This window comes from Pan troglodytes, chromosome 8, assembly GCF_028858775.2.
Source record: "Pan troglodytes isolate AG18354 chromosome 8, NHGRI_mPanTro3-v2.0_pri, whole genome shotgun sequence".
NCBI lineage: Eukaryota > Metazoa > Chordata > Mammalia > Primates > Hominidae > Pan > Pan troglodytes.
The window spans coordinates 81,741,157-81,755,037 of NC_072406.2; the positions used below are offsets into that span (position 1 = coordinate 81,741,157).

Below are 13,881 nucleotides of genomic sequence, written 5' to 3' on the forward strand. Positions count from 1 at the left end.
AGTGATTTCTCAGATTTTGGTGCATCCATCATACAAACAGTGTACACTGTACCCAATGTGTAGTCTTTTATTCCTCACCCCCCTCCCACCCTTCCCCCGCAAGTCCCCAAAGTCCATTATCATTCTTATGCCTTTGCATCCTCATAGCTTAGCTCCCACTTATAAGTGAGAACACATGACATTTGGTTTTCCTTTCCTGAGTTATTTCACTTAGAATAATGGTCTCAAGCTCCATCCAGGTTGCTGCAAATGCCATTATTTCATTCTTTTTTATGGCAGAGTAATATTCCATGGTGTGTGTGTGTTTATATATAGGTATCTCACATTTTCTTTATCCACTCATTGGTTGATGGATATCTACTATCTTTAACAGATGGTTCCAAGGTCATTGCAAAAGAAGATGCAAAGAGGATGGAAAATTGAAGGTTCCTATGCCCCAGGTCTGGAAAGGAGCTGCTTCTGCCCTGTTCCCTTAGCCAGAACTCAGTCACATGGTACCCTAACAACAAGCAAAGCTGAGAACTGTAGTCTAGTGTGGGCCCAGGAGATAGAAGAACTGTTGAGTCCTTATCAGATTTTAACAAAATGGAAACTTTGTTATTCTAATTATTCCAGATGGTTGAAAAACATTGCTAGCCACTTTATAAAGCAAACATGACCTTAATAACAAAATCTGATGAGTAAGTTCCCAAAACATTATAGACCTAAAGTCCGTAAAATGGCCTAAAAAATTATAGACCAATTTCACTTAAGAATATAGATGTGGCTGGGTGTGGTGGCTCACGCCTGTAATCCCAGCACTTCGGGAGTTGGAGGCAGGTGGATCATTTGAGGTCAGGAGTTCGAGACCAGCCTGGCCAACATAGTGAGACCCCATCTCTACTAAAAATATGAAAATTAGCCAGGGGTGGTGGTGCGTGCCTGTAATCCCAGCTATTTGGGAGGCTGAGGCTGAAAATGAAAATCTCTTGAGCCTGGGAGGCAGAGGTTGCAGTGCCCAGCCTAGGTGACAGAGTGAGACTCTCTCTTTCTCTCTCTCTCTCTATATATATATATATGCAAACATTCTCAGTGCACACAGTTTAAAAGTAGGAAATCTGTCAACATAAATGAAGGATACTTTAAAGACAAAGATCACATATTCTGTCAATAAATGCTAAAAATACTACTTATAAAATTCCAAAGTGATCTCTTATAACAACTCTAACATAGGAACACGAAGATTATAACTAGACAGGATTAAGGCTGGGATTGGAATAAAAACTGCTCGGAACAGGAAAAATAAAGATGAAGTAAAGAGCTGATCTAGGTAAAAATGGAGCAAGGGAAACAGAACTAGGAAATCTAAGCAAGCAAGCCACTATATTTTTAACACTATGTAGACACAACAGAAGAGACTGATGTAGTCATAGAAAATACCTTGACTATTGCTTTTTCTAAAAGTTCAGGAAAACTAATTTCACATAAAAATAAATAAGAAATACTGAGGTCAAATCTTATTCAAAAGTATTATAGGCTGGGTGTGGTGGCTTATGCCTGTAATCCCAGCACTTTGGGAGGCCGAGGCAAGTGGATCTCTTGAGCACAGCAGTTTGAGACCAGCCTGGGCAACATGGCAAAATCCCATCTCTACTAAAAACACAAAAACTATCTGTGCATGGTGGTGGGTGCCTGTAGTCCCAGCTACTCAGGAGGCTGAGGTGGGAGGATCACCTGAGTCTGGGAGGTCAAGTCTGTGGTGAGACATGATTGTGCCACTGCACTCCAGCCTGGGTGACACAGTGAGACTGTCTCAAAAAGCAAACAAACAAACAACCCCAAAGTATTGTAAGAAAAAAGAGAATAAGGGGGAGAATAATATTACTACAAACAAAAAAAGCATGCCAGAAAGATATACCTGCACAAAAGGTCAATAAATGTGGTATAGCACATAAACAGAATTAAAAACAAAAATCACACGATTATCTCAATAGATGCAGAAAAAACATTCAACAAAATCCAGCATCACTTTACAATTAAAACTCAGCAAAACTGGCATACAAGGGACTTCCCTCAATGTAACAAAAGCCACCTATGACAAATGAAGAACTCAACCCCTTTTACATAGCTGCAAAACAAACAAACAAACAAAACAAAACAAAAAAACAAAAAAAAAAAACTTTGGAATATTAACAAAGGAGGTGAAAGACCTCTACAAGGAAAGCTAAAAAACACTGCTGAAGGAAATCATAGATGACACAAACAGATGGAAACACATCCCATGCTCATGGATGGGCAGAATTAATATTGTGAAAATGACCATACTGCCAAAAGCAATCTACAAATTCAATGCAATTCCCCTAAAAATACCACCATCATTCTTCACAGTTAAAAAAATTGTTTTAGAATATGGAACCAAAAAAGAGCCCACATAGCCAAAGCAAGACTAAGCAAAAAGAACATATCTGGAGGCATCACACTACCTGATTTCAAACTATACTATAAGGCTGTAGTCACCAAAACAGCATGGTGCTGGTATAAAAATAGGCACATAGGCCAATGGAACAGAATAGAGAACCCAGAAATAAACCCAGATACTTACAGCCAACTGATCTTCAACAAAGCAAACAAAAACATAACCTGGGGAAAGGACACCCTTTTCAATGAATTGTGCTAGGATAATTGGCAAGCCGCATGTAGGAGAATGAAACTCGATCTTCATCTCTCACCTTATACAAAAATCAACTCAAGATGGATTAAGGATTTAAATCTAAGACTTGAAACTATAAAAATTCTAGAAGATAACATCGGACAAACCCTTATAGACATTGGCTTAGGCGAGGATTTCATGACCAAGAACCCAAAAGCAAATGCAATAAAAACAAAGATAAATTGCTAGGACTTAATTAAACTAAAGAGCCTTTGCACAGCAAAGGAACAGTCAGCAGAGTAAACAGACAACCCACAGAGTGGGAGAAAATCTTCACAATCTATACATCTGACAAAGGACTAATATCCAGAATCTACAATGAACTCAAACAAATCATCAAGAAAAAAGCAAACAATCCCATCAAAAAGTGGCCTAAGAACATGAATAAATTCTCAAAAGAAGGTATACAAATGCCCAACAAACATATGAAAAAATGCTCAGCATCACCAACAATCAGGGAAAAGCAAATCAAATTGCAATGCGTTACCACCTTAGTCCTGCAAGAATGGTCATAATCAAAAAATCAAAAAACAGTAGATGCTGGTGTGAATGTGGTGATCAGGGAACACTTCTCCACTGCTGGTGGGAATGTAAACTAGTACAACCACTATGGAAAACAGTGTGGGGAGTCCTTAAAGAACTAAAAGTAGCACTACCATTTGATCCAGCAATCCCACTACTGGAGGAAAAGAAGTCATTATATGAAAAAGATACTTGCAGATGCATGTTTATAGCAGCACAATTTGCAATTGCAAAATCATGGGACCAACTCAAATGCCCATCAATCAATGAGTGGATAAAGAAACTGTGAGATTATATATATATATATGTATAAAACGGAATACTAAGCCATAAAAAGGAATGAATTAATGGCATTCACAGCAACCTAGATGAGATTGGAGACTATTATTCTAAGTGAAGTAACTCAGGAATGGAAACCCAAACATCGTTTGTTCTCACTGACATGTGGGAGCCAAGCTATGAGGACACAAAGGCATAAGAATGATACAATGGACTTTGGCGGCTTGGGGGGAAGGGGGAGAGTGGGCAAGGAATAAAAGATTACAAATAGGGTGCAGTGTATACTGCTGGGATGATGGGTGCACCAAAATCTCACAAATCCCCACTAAATAACTTACTCATGCAACCAAACACCATCCATACCCCAATAACTTATGGAAAAAGAAAAAATATAGAAAAAAGAAAATTAATCAAACCCAAGGACGGGTTCATGGGAACCCCAATTTATAGTCAGTTGGTCAGAAGCACAGGTAAAACAACCTAGGGCTTGTGATTGGCATCAAAAGTGGGGAGCAGTCTTTGCGTACTGAGTGCTCAACCTGTGTTATCTGATGCTGTATCAAGGTAGATAGTGTCAGAATTGAATTAGTGGACACCCAGATGGCGTCTGCTGCAGAATTGATTGCTTGTTTGGTGTTCTGGAAAAACCCACAGACATTTGGTCATAGATGTATTCTTTATTAGATGTGGCATGAGAGCAGAGGAAAAACAGTTTGTGTTTTCCACACAATACTCTAGGAAAATTACTAGGCTTTGAAGAAAAATAAAAATTCTCTGGTCATCTAGGCAAAAAACTCCTTAAGTTAGAAATGAAAGAAAATTGGATTATTATCATACTTTTAGGCAGTAATACTTCATGCCAGAAGAAAATGGAGTAACATATTTAAGATCTTCAATGAAAGAAAGTGTAAACCAAGGATTTTATATCCAGCAAAGGTGACTTTTAAGTACAAAAGCAGAGACAAACTGTTACCAACATGTGGGAACTCAGGGAACATTGTTTCCATTGCCCCTTCCTGTGGAATCTACTAGAGGAGCTTCAGACAACCAGAAAGAATAGAGAGACACCAGCGTAAAGACTGGTGGTGAATGTTAACATATAGATACTTGTAGAATGTAATGGTTATATGATCTGATTGTGTAATTATGGTACAATCCCCCAAAATAATGGGGGCACAAGGAGAATGAAAGAGCTTATCAAAAATATTTTAAAACATTTTCAATAATCATATTGGTGGTGATAGTATTAGTATGACTATTCTGATACTGTTGTGTGTACAATGTGGAAAAAAGCAAATGAGTGTTTATGAGATTTCTAATCAGTTGATCCTCTGTGTATTGATAACCAGAATTCTTGGCATGGAAGAAAGAAGATACAGATGTAATATAGTAGATGTTAAATAAAAACTCTATAATATAATATTGGGCCAGGTGTAGTGGCTCATGTCTGTAATCCCTGCACCTTGGGAGGCTGAGGTGGGAGGATTGTCTGAGGCCCGGAGTTTGAGACCAGCCTGGGCAACAGAGTGAGACGCTGTATCTTAAAAAAAAAAAAAAAAAAAAGCAGGGTATGGTGGTGCACACCTCTGGTCCTAGCTACTCGGGAGGCTGAGTGTTAGAGGATTGCTTGGGCCCAGGAGGTCGAGGCTGCAGTGAGCTGTGTTCATGCCAGTGCATTCCAGGTTGGGTGACAGGGTGAGATTCTGTCTCAAAAAACAACAAAACCCCAAATTCTAATATTGAATTTGAATTGGAAAACCCCGTATGAACTGTTGAGGTATTTTATCTTAAAATATTTACATATTTTATTTCTATTTTCTAGTTCTGTTGACCAAAAACATCTGGGCATAATGACCACCCAAATGCAGTGAGCATTCCTAGGACCAAGATTATAGCACTGAAATACCCTTTCCTATGAAAAATAAACCAGGCTTTTAGAGAAATATTGTGAGAGGAATCTGGAATATCTTATCGTACCAGACAGAGAGGAACTTCTTAAGCCACAAAGGTTATGTCAAAAGGACCCAGGAGTCAACTTGAAGAGGCTCCCAGTAGCCAAAATGGGACAATGTGAGCTTCAATGAGGATAATAATTATAATGGACTGAAATCTATCAAATACTTAACCCATGAGTTAATAATAATACTAAAAAAATAAAACCCACAAACCAATTTGTCTTTTTTGGAGGGTGACAGAGAAGCAATGCGTTGTCTTAGATCCTGGTAATTAAAGGGAAAGAATCAAGCATTTATGCCACTTCTCTTATATGAACAGTACCATGGAGTAACCAAATAATAAACACCTTATAAAGTCATTCTAGCTATGAAATAGAATATCTGGTGTGATTGAAAGCTTTCACCTTCAGTGTCTAGGGCCAGCTTTCTGCCCCTGGCACCCACACCCAGCTCCCTGAGGCTATGGTTCCATTTATTTCTATGCATCCTGGCCCTCACTCTCATCTGACACATGCCCTTACGTTCAGGAGATGCTCAATAAATCCTCTGTAGAGTGATGTGAACCCAGTCCAGAGTGAGACTTGGAGGATGTGTGGCTTTGGGGGATAGAGAGCCTGCTCGCTGTCCATCCCCCATCTCAAGGAAGAGCTGCAGAGATTTTTTCCCAACTCTCTCCCACTGTCCCAGGGGTTGTGGGGGCAAATCCTGTGCCTTTTCCTAAAACCCAGACCCAAAGGAGTTCAGAAATGGCAGGGATGGAGCATCTTCGAACCTGAACTTACTTAGTAGGAGGGAAGGCCGGAGGTCGCTTAGTTCATCCCACTGCCACCAATTCATGTACAGGATTGAGGAAGCCACCTTTTTGGGAATAAAAATGTTTGACATCCTGTTATCAAGCACTGGGCCAAGGGAACTCGGTGAACAGGTTCTATTTGACACTTCACTGTAACCTATCCCTTCCTGACTCCAGCCCCAGATCAATTGCTACCTCAATTAGTGAATTAGAGCATGTTAATGACTCCATGGGAGCCACCTCAAGGTTCTGATCCAGCATTTGACCAGCATTATATTGTCATGTAAGAGTCACACATGCTCATTGACCATTCCTTCAGATAGTATTTTTTGGCCATCTTCCAGGTACCAGACACTATGCTAGGCATTGAAATACAGAGGGATGAAGAAATGGTGCCTGTCCCCAAGGGTTTCATAGTCTACTGGGGTAAAGAGATGGTACAGTGGGTGTATTCGTCTGCTAGGGCTGCCATTACAAAATATCAGATTGGGGTCTTAAACAACAAACGTTTATTTTCTCCCAATTTTGGAGACTGGAAGTCTAAGATCAAGGTGCTGGCGGGTTGGTTTCTCCTGAGGTCTCTCTCCTTGGCTTGCAAATGGCCACCATCTTGCGGTGTCCTTTTCTCTGTACACACCCGTTCCTGATGTCTCTCTCTTCTTATAAGAACACCAGTCCTGGTTGGGCATGGTGGCTCGTGCCTGTAATCCCAACACATTGAGAGGACGAGGCAGGTGGATCACTTGAGGTCAGGAGTTTGAGACCAGCCTGACCAACACGGTGAAACCCTGTCTCTACTAAAAATACAAAATTAGCCGGGAGTGGTGGCACACTCCTGTAATCCCAGCTATTCGGGAGGCTGAGGCACGAGAATCACTTGAATCCAGGAGGCAGAAGTTGCAGTGAGCCAAGATCATGCCACTGCACTCCAGCCTGGGCAAGAAGAGTGAAACTACATCTTGAAAAAAAAAAAAAAAGCACACCAGTCCTATTCCATTAGGGCCCCACCCTTATGACCTCATTTAACCCTAATTACCCCTTAAAGGCCCTGTCTCCAAATACAGTCACATTAGGGATTAGGGTTTCAACATATTAATTTGTTGGGGGTGGCGTAGTTGGGAATTCAATCCATAACAGTGGGTTTTAAGAATTATAATAAAGTCAGGACCAGGCTGCAGGGCAACAACTGTTCACCCTCATGACCATGTGGCTGACTGGGAGCTGGGCTGCAGCACCGTGAAAGAGTATGGCACTGCATATGGCTGGCCTGGGAAAAGATCAAAATATAATATCTGAAGTCTGATTTCTACTGAATGCGCATTGCTTTTGCAACATCGTAAAGTTGAAAAATCATTAAGTGAAATATCGTAAGTCAGGTACCATCTGTGCTGAAAACTGGGTGGCTTAGAACAACAGAAACTGATCATCTCACAATTATGGAAGCCCGAAGTCTGAGATCAAGGTGTCGTCAGGGCCAGGCTCCCTTGCTCCAGCCCTCTCTCCTGGCTTCTGGTAGTTACTTGGCTTGTAGCAGCAGAAATCCGTAATCTTCACATGGCATTTCCCCTTTTTATAAGGACAGCAGTCATCTTGTATTAGAGGCCTATCCTGCTCCACTATGACGTCATCCTAATTCATTACATCTGCAATGACCCTATTTCCAAATAAGAACACATTCTGAGGTTCTGACAAGTCAGGACACCAGCATATGAGTTTCTGGGAAGAACGTGATTCCGTCCCTAACAGGAAGCTCTGGAAAGAGTCCTGGCATGATCTGATGGAGGCCCAAACTGAGGAAGTGGTGGTGTGGATCCTGAGGGTGGGGACTGGGCATTGTCTTAGTTCAGGCTGCTATAACAAAATACCATAGGCTGGGGGCCTTAAGCAACAGACGTTTATTTCTCACAGTTCTGGAGGCTGGAAGTCTGAGATCAAGACCTGCATGGTTGAGTTCTTGTGACGGCCCTTAGGGCAGTTGCAGACAGCCGTCTTCTCACTCTGTCCTCATGTGGTAGAGAGGAAGCCCTGGAGTCTCTTCTTATAAGGGCACTAATCCCATTGTGAGGACCCCAGCTTCATGACCTCATCTAAACCTAATCACCTTCCAAAGGCCCCATCACCAAATACCATCACAGTGAGTGTTAGAGCTTCAACACAGGAATGGAGGGGGGACACAAACATTCATTCCCTAACAGGAATGGATTTGAAAGTTACTTATATGGGGTTTTGCCTGGTTTAGTGATGGCTGAATGTGGGTTGGAGAAAGAGGTAAGAGGTGATGACCCTGTCTGAGAGGTGAGGACCCCTCCTCCCAGGACCCTGGCTTTTCTGAGGGCATGAATAATGGCACCTCTGATATACAAAGGGCTGACAGAGGAGCAGGAGGTTTGTTTGAAGATATTGAGTGGTTTTAGGCCCAGGCTCTGGAGCAAGACTCCTGGGTGTGAATCCCACCTTCCCCACTTACTAGCTACAGTGGCCTTGGGTAGTCCCTTAACTTCTTGATGCCTTGAAGGGAAGTAACAGCACCTGAGTCACAGGAGTGTGGGACTCCACAGAGGGTGATAATCCACGTAAAGTGCATCACTCAGCCTGGCTCACAGTCAGCACTCAGTGAGGTCACTCATGACCATCACAATGACTGACTAGAGGCTCCATAGGCAGCTGGCATGAAAGGAATTCTGGTTTGAGAGATCATGACCAGCCTGAGAGTTATTTTCCCACCTCCAGTTCCTTCCTGTGTGTTGAGAGCTTGCATGCACGTGTAGACGCCCCAGCCTGTGTGTCCAAGCTGTGTCCACAGCTCCCTGCAAAGAGCTAGATTAACTTACCCTGCAGTAGTGTGCAGTGTGAAGAAAAGGGAAGCCATTCCTTGTGAGAAGCTTGAGGGAGGACTAGTCAGAGAGAGTGTGAGGACATGAAAGAAGGGACAGAGAGATTCCAAATGAAGGGGGTAGTCAACAGCCTCCAATATTGAAGGGACTGGGAGTCAAATGAAGGCTGAAAAGTCCTAAATTTGGCTCATAGAGGTCCTTGGTGACATTAGCAAGGACAGTCTTTTGGAGACAGACAGCAGTTGATAGAGTAGGTGCCAGGCCTGGGGGCTTGAAGGCCTCTGAGATGGAATGGAAAACCAAATATTGTATGTTCTCATGTATAGGTGGGAGATAAGCTATGAGGACACAAAGGCATAAGAATGATATAATGGACTTCGGAGACTTGAGGGAAAGGGTGGGAGGGGAGTGAGGGATAAAAGACTACACACTGGGTATGGTGTACACTGCTCAGGTCATGGCTACACCAAAATCTCAGAAACTACCACTAAAGAACTCATTCATGTAACAAAAAAAAAAAAAAGAAGAAGAAGAAGGCCCAGCTCCTGCAGGATTAAGGAATAGAAAATTCAAAGGAAAAGGAAAAGGAACAGGGCTCAAACCAGAGAGTGTCTCTCTCATGCTGAAGAAGTCTCCAGAAATTAGTTTGGGGCTGATTCCACAGTGAAAGGAGCTCAGATTCCTTCTATTATGTTGCTCCCAGGGGAATAACCTGTCTCCAGATTTACCTCAAGACCAATACAGCTGCTCCTGCTCCAGCCATCATGTTCATGTTCCAGCTAGCAAGAAGATGGGAAAGAGTGTACAACACTCTCCTTTTAAGGAAAAAACCCAGAAACACATATATCACTTTTACTTATCTCACATAGGCTAGAGCTTAGCCCTCAGCCACACTTTGCTGCAGGGGGATGCTGGAAAATGTAGTCTTTTTTTTCTTTTTGAGACAGAGTCTCACTGTCACCCAGGCTGCCATAGCTGCCTGAATAGTTGGGATTACAGGCATGCACCATGATGCCTGGCTAATTTTTGTATTTTTAGTAGAGACAGGGTTTCACCATGTTGGCCAGGCTGGTCTCGAACTCCTGATCTCAAGTGATCCACCTGCCTCGGCCTCTCAAAGTGCCAAGGTGGGTGGATCATGAGGTCAGGAGATCGAGACCATCCTAGCTAACATGGTGAAACCCCGTCTCTACAAAAAGAATTTAAAAAAATTAGCCAGGCGTGGTGGCAGGCACCTGTAGTCCCAGCTACTCAGGAGGCTGAGGCAGGACAGTGGTGTGAACTCGGGAGGCAAAGCTTGCAGTGAGCTGAGATTGCACCACTGCAAATGTAGTCTTTATTTTGGTGCCCATGCACAGCTTAAAATCCTCCCAAGATGAAAAAGAGGAGGATGGGTATTGGGAAATAGTCGTTTGGCCACTGCTTGTAGACAAGGGGGCATGAATGTGAGGGGATTTCAATCAGAAGGCTTCTATTTTTTTCTCCATGAATTACGAGGTGAGGTCCCCAGCGACAAAATGTGGTGGGAGGGTTGAATGTGGCACCTGAAGTTTTCAATTCTTGAAGGGGAAGCTGGCTGCCCTAAGTGGTGCTGGAGGCCTGGGTGAGAGTGAAGTCTGTGTGTCTGCTCTATGGAGGATATACCCCAACATGCTTGCATGCTGGAGGGCAGAGCTGCCACAAGGTGGGCTCTCTGAGATGGGGTCTGGGGATCTGGGCATGTGGTTAGAGATGTTCAGAAAATGGACCTTGGGGTCTGGGCTCTGTAGGGAAAGCAGTGTGACCAGGAGGGAGGGGCGAGGTCTTGGAGAAGGTGAGGGAGGTCAATGGGGATGTGTCCTGAGTTCAGGAGGAGAGCTGCGGGGCTAGGAGGCTGCAGCTGGCAGGAAGACTCCAGCATTTGCAACATCAGAGTGGATGGCCCTGGGTGGTGCCAGCCTCCAGGGTGTGGGCTGCTGAAATGAAGTAAAGGAGAACATCCCCAGACTGAGGAACAGAGGTGCCAGGTGAATTTTCCTCAGGATGTGGAAGTTTCCCAGAATGATGGCAGATGGAGGGGAAGGAGTCACTGTGATACAGGGGCTGATGTCCTTGTAAATATCGGGACATCGCCATGTCAATCAGACAGTGACCATGAGTGATCACTGGGGGCAGTTCATACTGGAGAGAATATACAGGAAGTGTTTGGGGGGTTCAGTGGGAGGAGGGTAAGTTAGGGGTGGAGGGCAGACCAAGAGAGGCCAGGAGGAGCCCACCTCTTGCATCAGCATGACCTGGATGTGAGACATGGAGTCAAAGGAGATCATTTTGGAACTTTAAGCAAGTAGTTACTTCCTACATACAACAGCAGTACAGGCATTTGGTAAATACACTCATTCCAAATGGGAGAAATTGGCCAAAACAAAGGAACTACATGCAAGTCCGAAATCCCATAGACTTGGGCAGCTCCACCCCTGTGGAGGATGATGGCCCTCTTCTCACAGCTCCACCAGGCAGTGCCTTGGTGGGGACTCTGTGCAGCAGTGGGCTCCATCCCCACATTTCCCTTCCTCAGTGTCCTAGCAGAGGTTCTCCCTGAGGGCTCTGCCCTTGCAGCAGACTTTTGCCTGGACATCCAGGCGTTTCCATACATTGTCTGAAATTTAGGCAGAGGTTCTCAAACCTCAATTCTTGACTTCTGTGCAGCTGCAGGTTCAACACCTGTAAGCTGCCAAAGCTTGGGGCTTGCATCTTCTGAAGCAATGGCCTAAGCTATACATTGGCCCCTTTTAGCCACAACTGGAACTGAAGCAACTGGGATGCACTGGTCCCCCAAACCATTTTTCCCTCCTAAGCCCCTGGGCCTCTGATGGGAGGGGCTGCTGTGAAGTTCTCAGACATTCCCTGGAGACATTTTCCCCATTGTCTTGGTGATTAACATTCGGTTCCTCGTTACTTATCCAAATTTCTGCAATGGGCTTGAATTTCCCCCTAAGAAATGAGTTTTTCTTTCTATCGCATTGCCAGGGTGCAAATTTTCTAAACTTTTATGCTCTGCTTCCTCTTGAACGCTTTGGTACTTAGAAATTTCTTCTGCCAGATACCCTAAATTATCTCTCTCATATTCAAATTTCCACAGATCTCTAGGGCAGGGGGAAAATGCCACCAGTCTCTTTGCATAGCAAGGGTGGCCTTTACTCCAGTTTCCAACAAGTTCCTCATCTCCATCTGAGACCACCTCAGCCTGGACTTCATTGTCCACATCACTATCAGCATTTTGGTCAAAGCCATTCAACAGGTCTCTAGGAAGTTCCAAACTTTCCCACATTTCTCTATCTTCTTCTGAGCCTTCCAGACTGTTCCAACCTCTGCCTGTTACCTAGTTCCAAAGTTACGTCCACATTTTGGGGTATATTTATACTAGTACGTCACTCCTGGTACCAATTTACTGTATTAGTTTGTTCTCATGCTGCTAATAAAGACATATCTGACACTGGGTAATTTATGAAGGAAAGAGGTTTAATTGACTCATGGTTCTGCCGGGCTGGGGAGGCCTCAGGAAACTTACAATCATGATGGAAGGGGAAGCAAATACATCATTTTTCACCTGGCAGCAGGAAGGAGAAGAATGAGCAAAGGGGGCCGGTGTGGCGGGCGGGAGCCCCTCATAAAACCATCAGATCTCATGAGAATTCACTCACTATCACGAGAACGGCATGGAGATAACCTCCCTCATGATTCAATTACCTCCCACTGGGTCCCTCCTATGTCATGTGAGGATTATGGGAACTATAATTCAAGATGAGATTTGGATGGAGACACAGCCAAGCCATATCGAGCAGTAAATCTAACAATTAAGATACACAGGCTTTGGAATGAGACAGACCTGGGTTTGAAAGTCTTGGCCACTATCACCTGTGCAATTTTGAGCAAGATAATTCCCTTTAGGGGAAGTCTTTCATGGTTGGAGATACACATCACTGCCTTTCCATCCCATGTCACCCTATTTCTTTGCTTTGCCTAGAAGGCCATGAGGAAGGACTCTGGAAGATGTCTGAATACTAGAAACCCCGAGAGCCAGAAGAATGCATTCGTCTGTGGTTCAAGCTAAGTATGGGTAGTGCCAAGATGGTTTCTGATTTGGTCTCCACCACATACAGTGATTCCAAAGCGGGGTAAGACATCCTTCCTCATGCCCCAGCATCAGCCCTTTGCAGTCTAGCTCGGTCTGCTTTTCAAGTACCCCTAATATCTTGGAACTTCCTCATGGTGAAAAGTCTCCTTCCTCCCCTTCCTGACCCCATCCATGTGCCCAATGCCCAAAGGACATTTGGAGGGATGCACTTAAAATCAAATTCGTCCACTGTCTATTTGCTGAGATAAAGTGTGGTGACAACAGCAGTCCAAGGGGACTACTAGCAGCCTCAGAATCCAGCCACCCAGCCCTAGCCTTTTCAGGGCCACTCCTGGGCTGGGCACACTGGTAGGTGGGGAGGGAAGGGCAGCATTGTCAGAGAAGACAGACCAAGCTGCAGCTGCCCTACCGGGAGGCTGGGAGGCCTGAATAGCTTCACAGCACTGGGCCCTGCTTGCTGAATGGGGGCTTGGCTCCTCCCTGGCGGTGGTCCGGAATGGATGACATTTTCATTGCAAGCTAACAAGGGGAGAAATCCAATTACTTCACAAAGAGGCTCCTGAAGGGGCCTCACAGCCTGGAGAAAGAAGGGGAGGAGAAGAGGGGGAGAGGGAAGGAAGAAGGGGAGTGTGTGTGTGTGTGTGTGTGTGTGTGTGTGTGTGTGTGTAGGGAGGCTCCCACCCAGACCAGGAAAG

The 13,881-nt window shown here is 44.2% G+C and overlaps 1 long non-coding RNA gene across 1 annotated transcript; it reads right to left on the minus strand.

Annotated features, from left to right (window-relative positions):
- Positions 1-6,732: 6,732 nt before the first annotated feature.
- LOC134807174 (uncharacterized) lies at positions 6,733-8,801 on the minus strand. Its single transcript, XR_010146913.1, has 3 exons — positions 8,706-8,801; positions 7,671-7,892; positions 6,733-6,939 (listed from the first exon to the last, which is right to left on the minus strand). It is a non-coding gene; the product is annotated as an uncharacterized LOC134807174 (long non-coding RNA).
- Between the last annotated feature and the right edge of the window lie 5,080 nt (positions 8,802-13,881).